We start from the raw sequence: 8617 nt of genomic DNA, 5'->3' as shown, positions 1-8617 counted from the left end.
CCACCAATATAGGCCCTGAAGGGAGAGTGTAGTCCATGTAAGAACATACAGGTGAGCTGAGAGGATGCTTTGAGAGACATAATAAAAATGGAGGTTACAGCCATAAGCACACCTCTTTGAATTAGAAACCACTATCCAAACAACCCACTCAACTGTTCAAACACATACGCGTGTGTCCCCCCCACATCTGGTTCCAATTTGGGTGGTTTCATTATCAACTTAAAGTGGGGGCTACCCCAGCTAGACAATGGGGATAAGGATGAGTGAGGTTCTCCTCTTGTTCTCAGTTCCACAAGCTTTCATCAGCTATACCAGCATGGACCAGGTGAAAGCTCCCATGGGTGGAAGGAAGTCTCAGGAGCCCTTTTGTTTAAGGAGATACCAAGTACCTGCTGTTGAGGATATGACAGAAAGCACAAGTAGATCTATGCACATAAAGGACATATCTTTCATACCTGGTGTAGTACATCAACACTTCCATGAAGGATATCTAGGTCAGGGGTGTGTGGAGAAGAATTAAAAAGAAGCCTAAGAATGATTTCTTCAACATTATTCTGGACATAGACAAAAACGGAACCAGACAGCCCTAAAATTAAAAATTAATGTTCATTAAGATGATGAGCATACTATTTAATATTTTAATAATAATACCTCATTTAATATTTTAATATTAAAATAAAATTCTAATATTTTAATGTGTAAACTGAACTCTCAATGTAAGAATACAGAAAGAAATGCAACTGATACAACTTCTCAGGTGCCTGTGAAGAAGGGAAATTCCAAAATGGGGAATGGAAAGGTCTGGGTGAAATTCAGAAAATGAAATTTTTTGTCTTCAGTATTTAAATGGCACACATGGAAGAAGGTCCTCAGAGAACCTGGTTCGAAGCTCACGGTCCCCCATCTCAACCAGAAGAGGGTCTCCTTGGAACTCACCAATGGCTTTTTCAGTCCCTTCACTGATGGTGTTGGTGATGATCTTCTCCAGCCCCATCAGCTCCTTCAGCTGTGACCTGCCTCAGAGCCTGGACGTGGGAAAGCAGGAGACCCTCACAGTGTTGGGACAAATGGGGAAGATCTCCCTTCTGTCCTGCCTGAAGACAGGACTGACTTCAGATTCCCCCAGGAGATGGTGGAGGCCAGCCGGGTCCAGAAGGCCCAGGCCCTGTCTGTCGTCCACGAGATGCTCCAGCAGATCTTCAACCTCTTCCACACAGAGGCCTCCTCTGCTGTTTGGAACACGACCCTCCTGGAACAACTCCTCTCAGGACTTCACCGCCAGCTGGAGGACCTTGAGACCTGTTTGCTGCAGGAGATGGGAGGAGAACAATCTCTCCTGGGAATGAAGGACCCCACACTGGCACTGAGGAGATACTTCCAGAGAATCCATCTCTATCTGCAAGAGAAGAAACACAGTAGCTGTGCCTGGGAGGTTGTCAGAGTGGAAATCAGGAGATGGCTTCTCTTCATTCATGTGCTCACAGGAAAACTCAGGAAGTAGGAAGGAAACGGATTCCCAGACATGGACTTCCAGGCTCAGACTTAATGTTTCAGTCATTTCAAAGACAATTATTTTTGCTTCAGTTATAAAGTAACTGCATTCAAAACTAGCAAATTTTTATCAGTATTATTAGGCATTTATATGCCCAAATATTTTCAGAATTTGGCGAACTGTAACTAAGCCTTGTACCTGAACTTTATTTTATAAAATATGACTTATTTATTTAAGGATTCCAAGTAATTTATAATTTTTATGTTTTTTAATTTATATGTTCTATTTTTATATAAATTTATGTTCACCTTTGCTTTGTAATAAATACATTACTTACTGTTTTAGAAGTTTAGTAAGTTGTTATTAAACTTGTTTTAAGACATTTCTGTTCTTTAAAAATTAAGGACTTCAGAGTGGTATGAGGGTGGCTCAGGGGCAAAATTTTCACCTGCTGTACGGGAGACCTGGGTTCGATTTCCAGTGCCTGCCAATGCAAAAAAATGAAATTATAAATAAATAAATAAGTAAATAAATAAATAAAGGACTCCCTCAAGGTGCTAATTCTGTAAACTGAATAGGAAACTATGCAATGAAGTGGATTCATTCATTCATTCATTCATTCAATGACCTTTGAGAGAGAATCTTGAGAAAGAGGTGAGCACCTGCTGACCTTCTGGAACTTACAGACAGCAAAGGACATGGACATACAAAAGTCCTTATAAAATTAGTTACATTTGGGATCTGGGCTACACAGGAAAATCAAAAGATGCCTTAGCAGTGAGTATCATGGCAAGAGTAAACCATTGGCTCCTGTGGGAATTCCAACGGGATCTCACAGGCTCAAACAAATCCCCGGGGATGTCTTTTCCCCCATCCTTTAGAAGATGTCTTTGTACATCTCTGACAAGATGGTCATGAAGAATCCTAGTCTTTCAGATTCCACTGCCTTAGCCATCCAGGTGGAAAGAGTTCTCTTTGATATTCAAGAACAATGCCTGCTAAAGATTCAGATTTCTTGACTTGCCCATCCTTGAAACTCAGGACTGTGGAGGCAGGCCACCCTTTCCCACATGGTTAATATTTTTTCTGTGAAAGAAAGATTTGTTACCAGAGTAATGCAGAAGAGAAAACGCAAAGGCAAAACCAATTGATGGCACATAGATTATAACCACTGTTTGTCTATGGTCTACAAAGATTCTTACTCCCACTTACTTGTAACAATATAATGCAATTATACCATAACCAACCAAAAGGACCCTGACCATTCTACTTAGAATGGAATTACATAAGCCTCTCACTGGGTCGCTAAATACAGGGCCTAGTGCAGGATTTCTTAAGGATTTCACAAGCTTTGTAAATTCTGAGAACATCAGGTAAACAAAACCATAATCACTTTTCAATTCCTAAGTAGATAGAAAACAGGATAACCGTAGTGAAACTTCACAGTTAGAATAAGAAAGACTGGTAGCCCCCCAAACAGTGATTTTAAGCTAGCAAATCTGTTAGCTTGCTGAACAAGGATGGAAAAAATGTTTCTACATTTTCTCTATAAATACCAGTGTGCAATGTCCATTCATGACCCTGCTTTCAGTTCTTCCAAGGATAACCTAATAATGGGTTTACAGGATCATATGGCAACCCTATCCTTAGCTTCCTGCAGAAACCTTTCCCCCTCTTTTTAACTGTTTTTCTTCATTTAGAGGAAGTTTGTCAAGGTTATCTCTCATATCAGGCCATCATTTCTGATCTGTCATTTCTTTCTCTCTATTTATTTATTTATTTTTTTGGCATGGGCAGGCGCTGGGAATCAAACCTGGGTTTCCAGCATGGCAGGCAAGAACTCTGCCACTGCTCCACTACTGCCTGCCCTCTGACACTGGGTTTAATTCTGCTGTTACATTTTTAGTTTCCTTGCTATCTTCGCTTCTTAGTCTCTATTGTTATCTCATTCCGTTATATTTTCTTCATGTGGAAATATGTGAATATGAGTCCAAATAGAAGGCTAATCATGTCCTGCCATGCCTTAGATTGATGCTTTGAAGAACAGTTGATTAACCCTTATGTTGTCTTCCTTCCATAAGCAAACACATCCTGACTCATAATGCAATCTTATCTAAGAGGCAAAAACATGGTAATTTCAAAGTTTCAGCTGTGAAGACATCAGTAGGGAGTTAAATTTTAATAGATCCCCATTTTTCTAGGGGAAAGGTTTTGCAGCATATAGTTTTTGTAAAGCAAAGCACAATCGGAGGCAAGCATAAGTGCAGATTCTATTGCTTCAAGGGGAATGATTCCTTCCTCCATGTGGGTGATTTCTACTGTCCCTGAGAATGTTACTTGGGACTCTGTGTGTGTGTTTGAGTCAATATTTACTTACTGCATGGTCCAAAAGATCATTTATTCAGCACCTCACACAGGAGTTGAGATTCTAGGATACTTGAAATGCCAAAGGAGCATGATTCCACTGAAGTGTGGTGAGAGTGGGTCATATGATAGAGATTTGAAGGAGGCAATTTCCCAGAGGAAATTTAAATTTATTTTCTGTTATCAAATTATCTTATGTTTCCAATATACTCTTCTTAATCATGATTAATTGGTCTACTAATGCAATTTTGAATTATGTCACCTTGGAAAGCATATGGACTTGGGGAAAGATCAGTTGGGTTTGAATGATAGAACTGTACTTACTAGCTTCTACAGTCTGCTGATCTTGCACATAGTAGGTGCCCAATAAGTGATAGCTATTTCTAACTCACAGGCAGTAAAGGGTGAGTTGTTGTAGTCTAATGTATGATGATTTTTGTTAACGATTTATAAATAGTTTAAGCTATTTCCTGTTTTAAAAAATTGCAGTCCCCCAGAGTGTTAACCACCAATTTGCTCTTTACATGGTATTTCCTATTTTATTTGATCTTTCTTATTTTTCCACATTATTTTTACAGAAAAATAATATTAAGCTAAAATTTCAATACTACCATCATGTTTCTGTTCACATTTTATATATTTCTAGAAATTGCTGTTTTTTTTATTGTTTGTATTTTAGTTCCATGGCTTAATTTATTTATGAATTCTATTTGTTTCCATATATGTCGACCTTGTCTTACAAATTTAACACCTCTCCATTCCGTTCTTATGGGTATTAATATTAATCATTATCAATATCTCATGATAATATTGCTACCTCTACTTCTTGCCCATCTTTTGCTTTCTTTTTTTCTATTTGCTTTTAGTCATTTCCCTCTATTAAGAGTAATAATGGGGTTGTTTTTTGAATTGATCAAGTGTTTTTTCTTTCAATAGGGAAGTTCAAGTGGTTCATTTTTAGCATCTTAAGCTTTCTGTCTTTGGTTCTTGATTTTATTGATTTATGCTTTACTTTTACGTTACCTTTATACGTGTTTAAATTTGTCATTTCTCTTTCAATTCTCCAATTGTCATTAATTTAAAGACAATATATTTTATAAATCAATTTAAATTAAATTTTAATCTTTTAATTAAAAATTTCACCAATTTTATCTCATTCCATGGCTCACTGCAGTTCCTTCTAGGGCTGTTACTTTTAGTCAGCCTGGTAAGTGTGTGTAGCAGACATGATATGAATAGATATACCTGGGAAGTTATGTTCTTATATAAACAGTGAGAAGGTTGAAGAAGTTAGTAATTAGAAATTGATTCTTGACTGTATTATTTTGATCACAGTGATATTGATTTTGAATGCTCTTAGAATGACAGTAATTTGATGTGTGTGCTACATCAAATATAGAGCCATATTCCAAATATATTCTTAGAAATTTTCAGAATTTTTTTATGATGATAGTATTCATGATTTGCAATGGAAGCAGGAAGAGTACCTTCACTGATGAGGGGAAGGGAGAGATGTGGGGTGTACATACGATGGAATATTGAGCAGCTGTAAGAAGGAATGATGTTATAAGGCATGCAACTAGGTGAATGGACCTTGAGGACAGTATGTTGAGTGAAATAAGCCAGAAGGGAAAAGACAAACATTATAACACCATATAATTAATATGGACTAACAATAATGTGCGAACTCTGAGAATCAAATCCCAGCGCACAGGTTATCAGGTGACAGTTTATTGTAAAGGTTCCTAGATTATAAACACTTCAGTAGTCACATATATTCCTGAGTTGTAACAATTATTTCTAAGTTCTGAGATGCTGAGCTCTGTATGTATAACCTGGCTATCCCAGGAACTTTGGTTTTTTGTGTGACACCTGAGTCCCCTGAGACCCAGCGCTAGAATTCTGCAGCTGTGAAACTCAGCATTACCCCATACAGCAAGTGTTAAAAAAAAAAACAACTGAAAAAGAGATCAAACTTCAATTAGAGATATGAGCAAGAGATTTTAAGCAACATTCATTTTCTCTTTTCCTTGTCCTCGGCTTTGGAATCTTTACATAGTACTACAGCCCTTAGTCCAAGATGTGTAACCCTGGAGTTTTACTGCCATCTCTTGGATGTAGGCAAAATCTGTTTTAGAGGCTGGGCATATTTGTCTCCTGTGATACCCAGCTGCGAAGAATGCAGGACACTGGAAATAAAAAAAAGAAAGGACATTCTGATGTCCTGTCCATTAAAAAACAATACACAAAAGCAATAATTACGCAAAAAAATTCCACCTAGAAATGTGAAATTTTTTTGTAGAACTCCATATTCATCTTCTTACTCCAAAGCCAATCTTATTTCTTATTTTTGTTAAATAATTCAAAAACAGAAAGTATAAGATCATATAGAAAATATGAACCAGAATAACAAGATTATGTGTGTCGGGGCTGTATTTTTAAATAAAAACAAAAATTGCTCCTTAGGGATGCCAATCATTGACATATCCAAATTAATGGTACAGACACTTGAACACGAGTGGTCATAGCAGCGGCACTCATAATAGCCACAAGCAGAAACAACACAGATGTCCATCAACAGACGAAGTAAACACAGTGTGGTCTATCCACAGAACGGAATATTACCAGCCATGAAAGGGAAGGAAGTACTGATAGATGCTTCAGTGTGGATGATGTCAGACACAAAGGCCACATTTTTATGATTCCATTTATATGAAATATCCAGAATAGGCAAATACAAGTAGACAGAAAGCATTAGTGGAGGAAGGAACGGAGAGTAACTACTTCTTGGGAAGGGAGTTTCCTGTTGGGTTGATGAAAATATTCTGGAACAGGATAATGGTGATGGCCACATGACATTGGATGTACTAAATGTCATTAACTGCAAATTTCATGACTTGTGTATTTTAACACACACACACACACACAACATCAATGAAAAATAAAAGAAAAAAAATCAGCAGTTGTGGATCTCACACTTGTCTTCCTTTCCCTCTAATCACACAGTTAGACTCCCTTTTCCAGCCTCTTTATGCTGCGTGAGCTCACTAATAGACTCACCCTGTGTATTCCCGGAACGAAGTTTCTGTGGGGCATTTGGGCCCATTTCTGGGGTCTACACACCAAAAAGCCACATGTTGCACTGTACCCACAAGGTGTAGAGTGCAAAGAGTGAGAGGAAAAATTTCATCCCTGAAGCACCTCTTGGATTACTGAGTACTATCCCGTGCTGCTAAAGCCCGACACACAAAATATAAGAAATAAACCAAAAAATGCTAAATGACCTCCTCTTCCCCCAAGAGCTCAAGCACACGTATGAAGGCTAGGTCAGAATTTGTGATCCTGGCATCACACAGCATGGCTTTATCAAACTTGACCTTCACTGCCAAGTAGGGTTATTGGGATTGGATCAGTTTGTGAATAGGACTGTCTTGGCCCCTAGGATGTGTTCTTTCCCGGAATGTCCTTTGTCATCTCGTCTCAACAGATCCCTGGTGAATTCACTTAAAAGATCTTTGGCACACAGCTCAGACAGGCATGCATCCTAGTGTTGCACAGTTTAGGCACAAGCTAAGGCTCTTCAATAGGTAGGAAAAGTTAAAAATAATAAATTATATAAATATAATAAATTAAGACAGCTGATAGGATGGTATCAGATCCTGGCTGTACTTCCTGTATACTGTGAATTCTATAAGTAATAAAAACATGTTTTAGAAGAAATAGATGCAATTCCTTAATATGCCAAATATTCCACATTTACTTGTAATGGTGACACAATGTTTACATTCTCATTAAAATAAGGAAAAGCTAAAATAAGGGAAAGACAGGCCTACGATTCTTTACCCTCAATTCTGAGATCCACAGATCTATAAAAAACCTGAAATCTATCATTCAGCTACAAAACCTGAACTGAACTAATGTTAATGCCTATCCTACTTGCTATAAATAATTATATACGTTGCTGCAAAGTATTAATGCGTTTGATTATGAGAACCCAACTATTAAGACAGACATTAAAGAGATTTGCTAAGACATAAAATAATGCCACTCTTCTCAATAAGTTTTTCGTTTTGGAAAAAAGAATTATTTTCCAGAAAAATATGCTATTTATGCTAGCATGTGATGGGTTTATTATTTTTTTGTGACATTCCTCAGTTTTAATTTATAATACAGTAAATGTAAAACCCACATAGACCAACGTTTTGGGGGGGGGTTCACAATGATTTTTAAGGGTAAAGTTATACCGAGACTAAAAACTTTGAGAACAGCTGAACTTGAGGGATCTGGCTTTGAGCAGAAATGCTAGACTCAGTATGTTCCTTGTTCGTTTTCCAGCAAGTGCTCTGGCTTCTAAACAAGGCCAACCCCAGCCCTGCCCTGCCTGCAGCTCCCAGCAGAGGCCCTGCCACCCTCATTCCAGGCCTCTTGGATCCCTACTGTGCCAATCTCGGCTTCAACTTGCCTGACTCCAGGTGCTGGGTATTCCCCGTTTCGAGAACATTCCAGACTTAGCTTCCAGGTACAGAAGGCCTGACTTTTGAATGTTTTAAGGTCCAGGTTCAGCACTCGTTTTTATTTATTTATTTTTTAACTTTTTTATTATCTAGTATAACATATATACAAAGCAAAGAAATAAAAAAGCATTAATTTTCAAAGCACTCTTCAACAAGTACAGGACAGATCCCAGAGTTTGTCACTAGCTGCCATACGATCCTGTCAGATTTTTCCTTCTAGCCACTCCAGAATACAGGAGGCTAGAAG

General features: G+C 38.0%; 1 pseudogene; it reads left to right on the top strand.

The window, feature by feature from the left end:
* Positions 1-863: 863 nt before the first annotated feature.
* On the top strand, positions 864-1501 carry LOC143660851 (interferon omega-1-like; annotated as a pseudogene).
* Positions 1502-8617: the final 7116 nt, after the last annotated feature.

This window comes from Tamandua tetradactyla, chromosome 2, assembly GCF_023851605.1.
Source record: "Tamandua tetradactyla isolate mTamTet1 chromosome 2, mTamTet1.pri, whole genome shotgun sequence".
Lineage (NCBI taxonomy): Eukaryota > Metazoa > Chordata > Mammalia > Pilosa > Myrmecophagidae > Tamandua > Tamandua tetradactyla.
This window is presented reverse-complemented; position numbering and strand designations above follow the sequence as displayed.